The sequence below is a fragment of the Pituophis catenifer genome, unplaced genomic scaffold (assembly GCF_029215685.1).
Source record: "Pituophis catenifer annectens isolate HBS135680 unplaced genomic scaffold, rPitCat1.0.hap2 SCAF_2, whole genome shotgun sequence".
Classification (NCBI taxonomy): Eukaryota; Metazoa; Chordata; class Lepidosauria; order Squamata; family Colubridae; genus Pituophis; species Pituophis catenifer.
In genome coordinates this window covers 113,438,040-113,454,562 of record NW_027256882.1, presented here as the reverse complement: position 1 = coordinate 113,454,562, position 16,523 = coordinate 113,438,040, and the positions used below count along the sequence as shown (strand labels likewise).

At 35.7% G+C, this 16,523-nt stretch overlaps 1 protein-coding gene across 1 annotated transcript in view; it reads left to right on the top strand.

Moving 5' to 3' along the window:
* The window catches only part of KCNIP1 (potassium voltage-gated channel interacting protein 1), a 344,909-nt gene that overhangs the window by 291,422 nt on the left and 36,964 nt on the right, over nt 1-16,523 (top strand). The window lies entirely within an intron of this gene.

Sequence of the window (16,523 nt, the reverse complement as noted above, 5' to 3'; positions counted from 1 at the left end):
GAATTACTACCTAGGGGGTAGCAAGGAGGCACAAATAAAAAAAAATGAATCATGACATCATAACTCCCATTTCATTATTTTGATGAAATAATGTCTTGCTGTGATTGTACCTGGTATTACATATATTCTCTGTGTCAATGATTTTTGAGTTAAACTCGTTCAAGTGAACTGTTTTCTAATCCAGAAGCTCAATGTTATTAGTTCTTGAAGCTCTAAACATTTTGGATGAAATGTTTGATATAATTTAGCCACAAATGGATGAGTGATTAAGAGAAGAGGCTGTTTATCTCTGAGCTATATTAACTTTACAATTCTTATTATACTTGAATACTATTTTTCAATTTAAATTTGTCTAAAAATAGGCACCAAGTTATGCTAAAACAATCATGCTCTAAAACAATTGCACAGAAACAGTCTGGAAAGGTCATTCAAGGTACTGTTTTCAACTATATTTCAAGTACATTGTATTCCTGCTCATTGTAGGAATACAAATTGAGGCATCTATGGCAGGTGGTATATAGTTTTAGTTTGAGCATATCCAATGAAAGAAGCCCATCAGGTCTCTGAGTAATTGGTTCCACTGTTGAGTTCTTCAAAATATTAGAAAGTTTTTTCCTAACACTCAGGGGAAATCCCGCAATTCAAAGACATTATTACACACCTCGACCTTCTGTGCGACATCCACTCAGGTTTAAGAATGCTATTATATTCCCCCATCTCGGTGTTTTGTTCTCAAAGCTAAATCATCTCATAGTCTCTATTCACCTGCTTTGCCGTTCTCTGCATCTGTTCACATTTAATAAGGATTCAGACAAACTATACTGCCCAGAAGAGAATACAATTTTTCAAACAGGTCTGCCCAGTGCATAATGTGGCAGAGCTTCTATTGCCCAAGATAAAGGAATTATGTTTTTATGAATGCAGCTTAAAATTGCATTCCCCTTTTTTCCCCTGCCACATCACACAAGTGACTCACACATTTACTTTGTAATTAAATACTATTCCTAGATCTTTTTCGTAAGTAGTATTCCCAAACGAATTTCTCATTATAGATGTAGAATTTCATTCTATTAAATTCCATATTATTATTCTAGCCTATTTCTCCTATGAAATTCACTTGAATTTCATTTCTGTCTCTTAGTATATTAGGTATCCCAATTTTCTATAAATCTGTATGTTTTATAAATTTCTGCTTTTGTCTTTGTTCTATTCATTTATATAAATGTTAACAAGCACAAATCTCAAGGCTAAATACAAAATCCAAGACTGAACCTTGTTATCCACCTGATACTATACTGTTTGTGAGGCACAACTGAAATGCATTCTTTGAAATAACCTTTTTTTAATCAGCTGAAGATCCAGTTTATTATTAGAGGCATCCATTTCATTTTCTTATTTATCTAGAGTGGTTAATTAGAACATCATTTAATTAATTTAATTAATTAAATTTATATGCCGCCCCTCTCCGAAGACTCAGAGCTTGCTTAATCATGATTAAGCAATCCCTGATCTGACATAGATTTCAGTATATTTATTGAAGATACTTTACATTTGCAGCAATCCTATAATCTACTGGGGAAGTTACCCAATCAGAAAAGGATGTAACATCAGATTAGCTAAACAAGTTTTCAAACATCTATGCTGTCTTTGAGAAATGACATCATTATTTAAGGTGCTTACAGATGTCTTACTTTTTGGTTATGGAATCTTTCTAGGTACTAATATTTATCTCCCTTTTTTGATGATTAGAACATTTGTCAATTTCATTGTATGATGGGATTTATATTATTTTCAAATATTATAAACTCTTATTATCATGATCCTTAAGATATAAATAAATTCAAAATAATGAGCAATCCCTGACCATCTTTCTATTAACTTCAAATTTCAGTTCTAACGCTATCTGGCTCTTAAGTGATGTGATAAAATTCCTACTTTTTTGTTGGAGAAAACTGATCCAAAATCTGACCCAAATAATTCTATTTTTATTAGCATTTTGTCATATTTATTTGATTTTTTAAATTCAAGCCTTATCGTGTGGAAAATTCTCCTCCCTAAGATCCAATAGGCTCCCAGCCAACTAGCCTTCTTGAAGACCTTAAAAAGATGAGCTAATGTTTTTTTGTTTCTTAAATAATGAAAATATTGATTTAGGGGTTTGGAGTTTTGTTTTTCTTTTTGTGGATGCTAGTGTATTTTATCTTAATGTTGGTGAGAGCTGCCCAGCAATATAGCTCATTAAGATGACTGGCCATTTAAGTCAAACAAATGAATACTGTTTCTTTTCTCCTCTTTTTATTATGGATATATTAAAGAAATCTTTATTTTGTCATGTCATTATCGGGCTCAGCTGATTCAGAGCATTAACACTTCTAATGGTAACACAACTATATAAGCCACTTGTACCTCTTTTCTCTCTGTCTCTGTTTCTCTCTCTGTCTCTCTGTCTCTCTGTCTCTCTGTCTCTCTCTCTCTCTCTCTCTGTGTATGTGTGCATGTGTGTGTTTTCCGATTTTCACTAGTACTTTTTGCAATAATCTGGGCTTTATTTTTATCATCCATTCTTTTCCTCATTGGCATTATTTCTGGTTGTGTTTTTAGTATCTCCTTATTTTGAAACATCTTGTTGTGGCCCACTAGTGGCCAGCAGAGCTGGCAGCAGATTTGGACAGTGAGGAGGTTGGGGAGGAACGTGGGCTAGTCCTGGAGTCTGGGAAAGCTTGGATGAGGGCTCTGAGTCAGTGGCAGAGAGGGGCCCAAGGCCATCTGGTAGTTCTTTGCTGCCTCCAGAGTCTCAGGAGTCTGACATTAGTGAAGCAGAAGAACAGCGTCAGCCTGTTCCCAGTGTGTGCATGTGCAGAGCTGGCAGAAGACAGGAACAATTAAGAAAACAGGGTCGACTTGGGAGTAAGGCTTGGAGATGATTGGACCCTCCCATAAGACAAAAAAGAGAAGCAAATGGGATGTGAGCTTTTGCAGGAAGCAATTAGATCATCTGGTCAGTACAAGCTCTGGAAAATCTCTGTGCTAAGTTTGGCCTTGCCCTGCATTTGACAATTAGTTCTCTGGTAGCATTCCAAGGGAGATAAGGTGAGTGTTTGTAAACACTCCCCTAATAGACTGTTTGAGAAGCCTTTCGGACTGGGAATGACAATAAGGTCACAGCCGTTTGAATTAAAGAGGTTTGCCGGGACTAAGTTTATGCTGTATACTTTCTAAGGAAGTCTAGGTCAGAACAGATCTACCTTTCTTGAGCTACATCCAAAAAAACAGAGCTAAGTAAATCCACGACGACTTTTTATTAAAAGATTTTACTCAGTTCTTGTCTTTTTTTTTCTTGCATCATTTTTCTTCATCAATTTAATTAAACATGTGCTGTTAATGGTTCATTTATTCTGCATCTAGAGAGAGAGAAGCTACTAAACCTTTCTTTCTCGGCTTTGTCTTGTCTTCTCCCTGGTTTTTCTTTGTTCCCTTAGGGCACTGTATTGATCATTATCATTGCCTAAGCAGTAGAAATACTGTATAATTTGTATTTGTTTATTGAATAGCCCAAAGGCCTTTTCAAACAAAACAGAAAAGAAAAAGGGAAAAAGACAAAACAGTTACAGAAATAACAATCTAAAAATATATGATATATGACATTAAAATTTTACAATATCAGATTTCAATAGCTAAGTTGCCAAGACTAGATAACCCAAATAAGATAGCTCCTCTCTAACTCAGCTCATCTTTCTTACACTCAATGAAATTCTTTTCGATATAACTGGCTCGTATTGCTGTCATCCTTTTAAGATAGCGAGTGATAGTCCTTATCATGGGAGGAGAGTCAGCCTTCAACATAAATGCTAATTTATGCCTTATATTCCAGTGGGGAAATTTATTTATAATTGGGGACAGATATTGTTTTCTTACTTCCTCATACAGCCTACATTCGAATATTATATGTGCCGTGTCGTCCACGACGTTTACCCCACATATACATGTTTGTCATATGTTCTTTTGTCATATGGGATTTTCCGGTAATGGCTGAATTTAACATTGGTATCTAAAAGTTCGAATCTAAACTTAACAAATAACTGTCTCTCCACTGATGGCATTTCTAAATGTAAATACTTTTCCAGGGTGAAAGTTGTTTTAACTGCTGTCAGCAGTTTAAGGGAGTGATTAGTTGAAAGAGTTGCCATGTCCATTTGCCCATGTATATCTTTAATCCGTTGTTTAACTTGCTTCAGTGTGTCACACAATGGGAACCCTATGCCATATCGGTTCAATATTTCTGACAGCCGGGTTATTCAGGAATACCTTTGAGGATTTGAAATCTGCTGTTCCTCTAGACAGATTTTGGGGAGTCTGCTGGCTTCCATCTGAGTCATTTTTAGCCAGTAGGCTACCGCCCTAGTGATTGTATAGGTGTACAGTGAGAAATATCCCAATTCAGCTCTGACGGCTGCAGCTGAAGTGGAATTGTTTACCCCGAGCATCCTCCTTAACAAATTATTTTGAGTTCTCTCCAATATGGGAAATACTGTATAAGAAACTGACCAAAATGCTTTTAATAGAACCAGAAAAGTCTGTAAGATGATCACTTATGAATGCATAGAAATAAAGTTAGCTTTAATCATACTGGGTTTTGTTGCCACTAAGATAAATCTTTCTAACTAGTTGTCTTCCTGTTCTTAGTGGAAGTATTGAATCCCTTCCCATCTGTTCCTGGGCTACAGATGCATCCTTTGTCATCCAGTCTTTCTCCCACATGCTTTGGTTCCTGACTCCTTCTGTTAATTCCTTCTTAATTTCATTAGGCTGAATGTATTTTCTTTCCTTCTTTCTAGCTTTCTCAGAGTTTTCTAAATGCTGCCAGTGCTGCAATACTTTAATCTAGGACAGCAAACTAACCACTTCTTTTGAATAGAGCTATATACTTATGCTTTTTTGGTACTTGGCCATAAATCTTTCCTTATTTATTTATTTTTTGAGCCAGTGATACAGGACTGCTAAATTATATGATAAACTAGAGGGAACTAGCTTGGTTATGTCTAGCCTGACAAAGAGAAAGGCTAGGGGGTGATATGATGATGGTATTCCAGTATTAGAGGGCTGTCACAGAGAACAGGGAGTCAATTTATTCTCCAAAGCACCTGAGGGCAGGACAAGAAGTAACAGGTGGAAGATCATTAAAGAGAGATCCAACCTAGAATTAAGGAGAAATTTCCTGATAGTGAGAACAATTAATCAGTGGAATGGCTTGCCTTTGAAAAGTGTGGTGGTCCATCACTGGAGGCTTTCAAGAAAAGAATAGACAGCCATTTGTCTGGAATGGTATAAGACTGTGATGGTGAACCTATGACATGCGTTCCAGAGGTGGCACGCAGCACCCTCTCTGTGGGCATGCAAGCCGTCGCCCCAGTTCAGCTCTGCCACGCATGTGTGCACCTTCAGCAAGCCAACTGGTCATCGGATCTCTGTTGTGCATGCGTGGGGGCAGGGCATGTGCAGGGGGGATGTGTGCATGTGCATGCACAGGGGCGGAGCGCATGTACAGGAGCCATGTGCACATTGCATTTTTGGGGTCCGGGTATGCACGTTTTGGGCACTGTGTCTGGAAAAGGTTGGGCATCACTGATATAGGATATCCTGCAATGGACAGGAGATTGGACTGGAAGACCTCCAAGATCCCTTACAACCTATTATTCTATATTTTATATAGCAGGGTAATAGTATCAACTTCACACTGTACAAAGAAGCCACAGCTGAAAGAACAGTGACTTAAAAATACAAACAGTTCCCTGCTGGATCAGAACCCTGGTTAATTTTGTCTGTTTATACAGTGGCCAGTGAACTGCATAAGGAAGCCCATTAGTCTCCTAGCAGATGACTTTCAGAGACATCCAAGCTAATAGCTACTGAAGAAGACTAGCAGAAAATATAATGCCTTGGTAAGGCCACACTTGGAATATTGCATTCAGTTTTGGTTGCCACGATGTAAAAAAGATGTTGAGACTCTAGAAAGAAGAGCAACAAAGTTGATTAGGGGACTGGAGGCTAAAACATATGAAGAACAGTTGCAGGAACTGGGTATGTCTAGTTTGATGAAGAGAAGGACTAGGGGAGACATGATAGCAGTGTTCCAATATCTCAGGGGTTGCCACAAAGAAGAGGGAGTCAAACTATTCTCCAAAGCACCTGAAGGCAGGACAAGAAGCAATGGGTGGAAACTAATCAAGGAGAGAGGCAATTTAGAACTAAGGAGAAATTTCCTGACAGTTAGAACAATTAATAAGTGGAACAACTTGCCTGCAGAAGTTGTGAATGCCCCAACACTGGAAATTTTTAAGAAGATGTTAGATAACCATTTGTCTGAAGTGGTGTAGGGTTTCCTGCTTGGGCAGGGGGTTGGACTAGAAGACCTCCCAGGTCCCTTCCAACTCTGTTATTCTATTCTATTCTAAAACCATAATGAAGGGCTAAGTTTTGAAGCAGAAAGTTCAATGTTCAACATTCCCCCTTTAAGTTATTATGATATAATATCTGTAACTGTGAAGGATAAGACAGTTTATTTCTGCAATTTTCCAATGCTCTTAAATACCAAATACTTCTAATCCTAAACCTAACTCCTTATACAATACAGCTATATTTAATATAGATTTATGCAACTCTTATTCAGATACAGCTTTTCCACGAGAGTAGTAATCTTATTTTTTATTATTGTTCCAAATAGGGTTTTCAATTTTGCCTAGCAGCTAGTTCACACTTGGGGGTTATGATTGGCCAAGCAGGCAGCAAAGATAAGAATAATACATATTCTCTAGGATCGCGTCACTGGATAGTATGTCTCATGCTTCATTGGGTTGAATTATTGTTGTTAGAGATCATTGATGATGCCTTTCACCACAGGAAGGATTTGATTCAGATATATCTTCAACACAAAGTCACAAAGCCAAGCAATATCCCGTTTCTCTTCACTGAGTTGGAACAGCTACTATTAGCTGTTGATAGTGAAATGGAGACCAGTTAAGTCAGACTGTCATACTTCTCTGTGAGGTGAAAACACCTTTTTGCATGTATACAGAAGGCTCTTTTCCATATGAAAATTAATTGTTGCAAAGCCAATTTTTTAATCTATATATTTTTTTCTAAATATATTACAACTACTTCATCTCAGCTTTGTGCAGTTGATAACCATAGCACAAAGTAACCCCAGAATTCTTCCAAAATACAACAATCCAATTTGGCAATTGATGATTACTCACACATATTGAATGAACATTCCTAATTGGGAGCTTTAGTCTCCCAGGGCAGTGGTGGGTTGTACCGGTTTGCCCCGGATCGGGCAAACCAGTAGCAGCAGCAGTGGGAGGCTCCACCCACCTGCCCAGACATCTCTGCGCATGCACAGAAGCATCACATGTGCGAGCACGCACGCACCCATGAGCAAACTCGTAGTGAAGGGATTTGAATCCCACTACTGTCCCAGGGAGTTGTAATCTCATTCATCTTTGTTCTTGCACATAGTAAGAAAAAAAAACATAATTAGTTTTTTTAACTTAGTCATAAAACTACTACATCCCAATTGTAAAAGTTTTGTGTAGTTTCAACACTAAGAGCTCAACTCTTTCGAAGCTCACCTGTCCTTTGTGTGCCATCACTTCTAATGCCTCTGTTCAAGTTCATGCTAAATTTATGATTTATCATCAGCTGGGTGCCTCATTCATTTTTCTATCCAAATGCTTAAAATATGCTGACACCTAGAAAACCAAGGTATTAATAAATCAAGAAACTCTACTCTTTTCAGTGAGGTCAAATCCTTATTAAATGCAAGAGTTCTTCAGGGAATAAGACATTTATTTGCAATGCATTATTTGAGCTCATCATAGGAAGTTCACTATAACCTTTGCAAGAAAAAAAAGAAAACAATTAAAACTGAGTAACTTCATTTATAATTCAAAATGCTTTAGCAAGAACTTTGTTTAATAAGGACATTGACTTTCAAATCTACTTTTGAAAAGGGATCAAAGCTTAATAATTGACTGGTTTTTGGCTAACTTGGGGAGCATATTCTTTTTTGAATGGGATCTTCATCTTTTACTGCTGTAAAACTGCTGTTATGTTAGTTCCCACAGAACTAGACACTAAAAGACAAAGGTTCGTTTCTCCCAATTCATAATTTCAGATCCTGAAAGTTCACTCTATGCCCTTCAAATGTACAGTCCCGTCCATTTTTGTCAGAGCCAAGATCTACTACCTAGTGTATGAAAAAAATCTACTGAAATGATAAGCTATCCAACCAAAACTGAAAAACTAAGATTGTTTCATGATTTTGAGTTTGGACTGAAAGAAAATATGGGAAGACATGACATAGATATATAAAAATATAAATGGAATGGATAAGGTGATTATAGATTACAATGTCAGAACTTGGGGTCACTCATAAAATTAATGATTAGGAATCAATTAAAGTAATGGAGGAATTGGAATCAATTAAAGGTATTTGTTTTCACTTTATGGTGGAATTCCTGTCCTCAATTTGATGCTGGCTCTGAATTTACTTGGTTTTAATAGACTTAGGGGGGGGGGGAAAATCCATGAAGGATTGGATGTTTACTACTCCTTAGGGATATTTGCTCTCTGAAATCATGGAATCACATAACTGGAATACCTACGAAAGAACAATTGAAGGGATTTATCCTGTTTTTGTGCACATCTCTGAGCTTCTTAAATATACTTGGCCATTAAATCAGATATAATATTGGACTAGTGTCTTATCCATCAGTACAGTTTTCCAAGTTCTTATGCTCTTAATTTGAACAAATAACTTCTTTGGAATTTAGGTTAATTAGAATGCTGATAAGATAAGATTATATCAAGAAGAATAACAGCTTTGTACAGTATGAAATGGTCTTGAGTGATAGTGAGAGTTTTCTTTAAGAGTGCTGTGATGGAGACATGCAAGCATCTGATTTTTTTTTTTTTTTCAAATCACCAAGCATTGCAGAATTACAGCAGAGTTCACACACTTGCTATACTAAGCCATGTATTAAAAGCTGTTATTCAAAACAGCTTTTATTCAAGCTGTGAAGGCTAATGAAAACCAAAAAGAAACAAAACAGAGAGTCTTTATATTCTCCAAAGTGGAAATAAAGGTTTCTCCTAACTGGGTATCAGTCATTCAGAGTCAATAGGATAGAAGTAACAGAGAAAGGTCAATAAATATTTCAGGATGATAGAATAACAGAGTTGGAAAAGACCTTGAAGGTCTTCTAGTCAAGCAGGAAACCCTATACCATTTCAGACAAATGGGTGTCCAGTAGGATTTCTTGCCTGAACAGGGGGTTAGACTAGAAGACTTCTAAGGTCCCTTCCAACTCTGTAATTCTGTAATATTGTCTGGGCTTTCCCTGATATTTCTATCCTATTGGCTCTGAATGACTGATACCTAGCTAGGAGAAACCTTTATTTCCAGTTTGGAAATAAAGTGGGGAGCTTTAATTCAGGAATATTTGGAGAGCCAGAGTTCCTCATTCCATAATAAAAGAAATATCAAATATTCAAACATATGTTCCTTTTTTAACACTATGTAAATAACCATCCCGGTTGCAAGAGAAATTCTTCCTTGACAGAATGTTGTGGCTACTGAAGAAGGAAGACGAGAAAGATGTTACATTTGAGCACATTCTTCATTTCTTTATTATCTTTTGAGCAAATTTTAATGATGAAATGTATTATCTTCTTTATTAATGAAAACTCAACTTCCTGACTTTTGGGATATTGCGGCTAGCAGAAAATTAGGGCAAATCAAAGCTTTCTTGCTATTTCTGACATTTTTAATGGCCTATAAAGGTAATGGTTCACTTCAAATTCTGGATGTTATTTTAAAGGCTGCCACCCAGCCACCTTTGCTTTTTTCATTTTCATAGGTACTTTTGAAGGATGAACATTTTTTTAAATTTGAATTGTACTTTGCAACTATTGTTCAGATCAGCACTGAGAGAAACTGCATGCTAATAGCAATAGCACTTAGACTTACATATCGCTTCACAGTGCTTCAAAGCCCTCTCTAAGCAGTTTAGAGTCAGCATATTGCCGCCCCCCCCCCCCAACAATCTGGGTCCAAAATACAACAAATTTTGAATTTTGGATTGTTCATTTCCATGGGACTGAACAACAGGTTTATATGAGAAATTATTTTGTGTCATGAAGCTAGTCACAGGAAATAGGGATTTTCCACAGAAAGGGAAGTTGATGCCCTGATCTGAATTTTATTGTCTCTTAACTACAATAAATATTTTCAATAATTTACCAACTCTTTCTTACACAATTTATAGCTGCTCATTTGTCTTTGCGCTTGTCATTGAAGGCAATGTTATATTTCAGTCTCTTGAAAGAGATCTTATCACCCCAACTGAGCCATAAAAGAAAATATTAGCTAGCATAGGTTCTGAATTGCTAGATTTATAGGGTCTTTTTGTTTGGCTGCCTGAATAATAAAGAGACAATAAAACAGCTTTGCTGAGCACTTGAGACCGTAATCCATTTTCTTTCAGGAGTCAGTGACAATGTAGCACTACACACTGTCTGATTCTGATCTTATTTACCGCAATATAAACAGAGGGTATATCTATTAGATATAATGTCTGTTTAAAAATAAGACCGAATAGGGCAAGGTGTTTTTTCCAAATGTCTTCTTTTCATTTTTTCCAAGCTGTGGGCCAAATTAAATGACATGCTGTTTAGAAATCTCTTGATGTTTCTGTATTTCAGTTTAAGATTTGCTCAGAGTTATACATCAACAATTACAATGATAAAAAGGAGCTGCATATATTGCAAAACCGATTAACTCTTTTCTATTGCTTTTTGTGATTGTGCTTTTTGTTGAAAAAGCTTGCTGCTGATGCCGCTTTTTAGTGTAGTATAGAAAATAGAATATTGGATGAGAGAGACACCTGAATCCAAATCTCGGTTTAATCATGAAATCTTGCCTGGTGAAATTGAGTTAATTATTCTAATTTGCCCACACATTTTCTATGAATTTTCTATGAAGATGAAACTGAAGTTTGGGTTTGTTTTTTTTTTAAAGAAAAGAATATGATGTTAGAGAACATCGTGTATACTAGTTCAGATCCTGGAAACAAAATGGAATAAATGCAATAAATAAAGATATATAAGAGCTATTAAAGCAATAGTGAGTCCCTTGTAAAAAAAATAAAATAAAAATCAGCTCATCCTGGATTGATTTTGAGCAAACACACAATTTAAAAAATAGCCCTCTTTACCTATTGCTCCTCTATTGTCAGTGCTGCTTTTCAATGAATAATAGCAATAGCACTTAGATCTACCCAGAACACAAAACTCTGGCACTTAGTGCTATAAAATAAATAAATATAAAATAACCTTCATGTATTGTATTGTCATGTATTGGTGATGATTTATAAAAAAAACTTTAGAGTTATTTAAGTTCAGTGTTAATCATCTTCAACTATTAAGCAAAGGAAAAAAGATTAAAAGTCCCCATCATTGAATGAATGAATAGATCAAAGCTTCTTTATATATATATATATATATATATATATATATATATATATATATATATATATATATATATATATATATATATATTGTGTATTTATTTATTTATACATAATAGCTGAATTCACTTAACATGCCTTAATGGGAACTGGTTAATTACGGTATGAATTTAGCTTTTGTCCATGTTACTATATAATAATATCAGAATTTTAACTAATATTTAGTCCTGTTTGGTGTTTGTTTGTTTTTCATTTTGCTCAAAATCAATCTATCTATAGCTGATTTTTCACCTAGCTTTCACAGTTCAACCATGAGTGACCCTTGGTTAATTTTAACTCTGATTCATATGTGTTTGTTATATGAACCCTGCCTGTTTGTTATTTTATGGTCAGTGCACTGTGTGAACCCAGAAAAAGGGTTAATTCCAGGCTGAAAGTTGTGCAGATTTAGGCTGTTTCTTTTAAATGTTTACTTGCAATTCAGAAACAGCCACTTCAACATATCAGTAAAACTCTACATTAAACTACAAAATGCTCAAGAGAACCATAAACTTTAATTAGGAGGTCAATCAGCTAAATGTTTATAATTAATCAGTGAAATTCAGTTTTAATTGGAGAGGTGAGCATTTATAGGCACATTTGTTTATTGTTTAAGGCTATTTACATTCTTTATTACTACTATTCTACTGTTTAAAGGAATTTAGAAAAGAATCCAAAGGAATACATGGAATCTTCTTGTATTCCTTATTCTTGGCAAGTGCTACATTGCCTGAGAATAAGAGCGTGATTGCAGAGATCTGGGCTGGAAAGGAAAAAATGGATTCAGAGCAGACATGGCCATGCATATAGCCCTAATGAAAACATGTTAAAGCAGCTCTGCCTTTTTTTTTTTTTTTTAATTTGATTTATATGCCGCCCTTCTCCGGAGACTCAGGGCGGCTTACAGTGCATTTTCTTTGGTCCATGTAGCAACCCTGCACTGCTGCTATGCATTTCTAATATTTTTTATTTAAGGTGTCTCCAACACACATGTGTTTTCCCTTTTAGGTACTTCATAACAACCAATAGCTTTGGTTATTAAAGAACGTAACACTTCATTCTTTTTACCCAAAAGATATTCATACTGAGTTTTATAACTGGTTGTCTGAAATCAACTAAAATTTATTTCCTGTACAGGCAGTCTTCACTTTAAAGCCTAATTGGGATGACAACTCCATCACTAAGCAGCACAATCTTTAAGTGAGTTATCATGTGCCTATGACAGACTTATGACCTCACATCCATTATGATTATTAAGTGAGGCATTATATGACCATAACTTGCTATCTTACTGCTGGATTCTCCATTGACTCTGCTTGCTGAAAGCTGGATGTAAAGCAACCTATGGTGATCACATCATTGTGAAACAATGATGATCATAAACACCCTCCCTAGCACCCAAATTAGTCATGTGACTGCAGGGATGCTGCAAAGATTAAAAGTGTGAAGACCAGTCAAAAATCTACTCTTTCAGCATTGTCATAACTTTGAACACTTGCTAAACGGGGCAGTTTTTAAGCAAGGATTGAGAATTAATGTTACTATTCAACATTCATACCATGATTCAGACAAAATGTTATAACAAATTAAGTATAAAAGAGAAATGCAATGCAATTAGCTCATCTGTAACAAACATTCACCCCTAGATTGTAAAATAAAGTATGCTAATTCAAACTACATACAGATAAATATATCTGGTTGTATGGCTACCTAAATGCTTCTTTCATTTTACTTTTGCTGTTGGCTAACAAATGCCTTACCAGCTACAATTCATCATCTTCTTTCATTACATAAAATGTAAGAAGTTAGCATTGAACTCCCAAATACTGTTGTGACTTCACTAAGAAAATCCAGACACGTTTAAATAAGAAATATGGATCGTTTCATTCATCCAAGAAGGATCCAAAATAAAGAGAAAGCGAATGAAGTTGTTTTTCATACAGTAACTTTCCTGTAGTAAATAGCTTTAGAGTGATAGTCTTTTGTGCAGCATGAAATATAATAATTTATATAACAAAAAGGGTGCTTTTTTTTTGGTCAACCAAATGAAAATAAGCATAATTTTTTAAAGGGAAATCATAAGTAAAAATGTATAATTCACATTTTTTAAGTAACTGTAATCCTCTAAAGCATGGTGAAAAACACATGTTTTTCCCCCCATCCTTCATCATTTTGAAGATTACAGTATTAAAATCCAGCAACAAAATGTCAAAATTAAACAGCTATTTCCTACTACCCTCAATGAAAAGTGAATGGAAAATAAGCTTAAGATTCATCTAAAGTAATTCCCCAGCCCCTTCTCTTAAAGATTGTTTTCTGGTATCTTCATGGCATCATCATCAACCCAACACACCTAACCTAATCTGATAAACAAATAAACAAATCTGCTTGCTTTAGAATAAAGAATCATTTCTATAAAGATCAATTAGACAACCTGAAAATAATGGGGCATATAAACTATTTCAGATAAAGACTGGCCAAATCCCACATCCACTCTATCTCTTTAATTAAAGGGTGAATGTATGCATAAACCATCTCCCTCTACTTTTCTTAATATTGTAACTGTCTGCAAAAGTTGGCATAGATCTGATGGGATTATTGAGAAAGTGATATGATTTTTAAGAGAAGAATTACATATAATCAACAAGGTGGCCAAATGCTGATCATGATTCTTGTTCTGTTTCTATTTTTAAAGAAAAGCCAAATCACCATTCCACGTAGCAGGGTTTGGCAGAGTTTGGCAGTTCTCCTGCCATTCACTTTGAAATCTGCTCAGAATTCCTCTGGGCAATGTTTTGTCTGCTTGGAGCAGTGACTTAGCTTTCTTTTTTGAAAATTAAATTGGTAAGGGATTGAGTGTATGTTTCCAGGTAATAAACCATGGGATGACTTGCAATATTTTCTATAATCCTATCCAAAGGATAATCATTCTATCTCTAGGGTTTGGGTGAAGTTTTCACAACCCCAGGAAATGTAGGGTCTTCACCATGTCCATAACTCATGTGGTAGCCAAGATGCCAGCAAAATACAGAAAAAAGTAACCATACAATTAACTTTAGAATAGCAGTCCCTACTTCAATATAGAATGCCAAATATGAGCTGCTGATAATTCATTGAGGAAAGTTTATTGGAGTTAATCTACTCCACATTATAGAACAGATGAGATGGCTAGCACAGGAAGGAAGGAAGGGAAGGGAAGGGAAGGGAAGGGAAGGGAAGGGAAGGGAGGGAGGGAGGAAGGAAGGAAGGAAGGAAGGAAGGAAGGAAGGAAGGAAGGAAGGAAGGAAGGAAGGAAGGAAGGAAGGAATCTAATTCAGGACTAGATTTCCTGAATTACTAGAGTAGATGATGGGGCTTTCAATCTCCTATAAACTTGGCTGTTCTGTTATTATATAGATCTTTTCATTACATAGAAACAAATCAGAGATGCCTACCTACCCTAAAACAATGACGATGAAAAGTTCCCATCCATGGGTAATCCCTAATCCCTACAAAATATGAACATCATGTCATTCCTCTTTCTTTTCTATAGCTTTCTAGGAATCTGTCATTTCATATCATAAATAACAGTTTGCTGAGCTACTTAAGTACTGTTTGACTTTGGAGAATTATTATGGTGGGATACTTGCATTTTGTATTATAGGTAACTGACACTTTTGAAGTCCAGTAGATCTCTAATATAGGTTATGGTCAGGGGTTTAACACATCTACATCTCCTCAATAAATAAACCAAAGAAAAACAAATCAAAGCTAGAACCAAGAAATGCCTTTACAAGGAAAATTGTCTTAGTTTTGTAGCTTGTCATGAAGCAGTTCTTTCAGGCAAAGCTTAGCTACCTCACAAATGGCTGTTTGTTTGTAAACTTACTTTTGTGCTTTAAAGGAAAACATATGGTTTCTTCATATGGTTTGTCTTCTATGTAGTTCTACTCTGCTTATAGTTCTTGCCAAACTTGTGCTGATGTTGCTGATTACTATAAATATCACTGTTTATGTTGGCAAATCATTGCAAATCTAATGCTGTAGAAACCACAACATAATCCTTTCCCACAAATTTGTATGTTACCTCTTTACTAATGTGAATCTTCATCCAATTATTCATACATTATTATTATTATTTTTTAAGAAAGGAGAGATATTTTCTCCAGTGTTTGTATTGGTAATTTCACTGATCTTGTTTAGGGGTAAAAGTGAGGCTTCTGTTCTGAGACAGAAAAACCAATAGTAGTTACAATTCGCCCATCTTCCTACACTTAAAAATATGAGGCTCTTTTACTTGCTCGCTGTAATTGTTTCATTATTTTGTTGTTGCTTTAGCACTGGATAAAGTTATTGTTGGCGAACTTGAATATGTTGTCCTTTTTGGAAGTTGATAAATATATCCGCATGTGGGCCATCCTGATTAATTTTAACAGCACATGTGCAAACGGGATATCCCTTCTTACACCTAAGAAACAAACTATGGTTTACAAAATACAGTGGATCAGTTCCAAACTACTAAAACATGATGGCTTAGGGCTATGCCTCAGTAAGGAAAATACCTGGCAAGAGTTCTGTATGGTTTGAGTGGTATTAATTTTAACAATATACATGTTGCAGTTTGCAATATGAATGTAAAGTGACCAATTAAAGCCCTTAAGAATAACAGGGAAGTCAGGCACATGACAAGCAGTTAACAATACAAACTTTTTTTTCCTGCATTTGCCAACCTTTGTGTATACCTGATGTTTCTTTTTTCATAGGAATGACGGGATCTGTTCTTTGTGGTTGATTAAATTGCTTATGCCCCTACTGAGAGTGTTAATAGAATTTTTGTGCAATTCCAAAGTGGCTGTAAATTGCAACACATTCATGCAACGCCACAGGTTGCACTTGGATAAATGAAGCCTATAAACAAGACACAGGAGATCTGTATTATAGCTTTTAGAGAATTGGAAAAAGCTGGTTGTTATGGTCTAG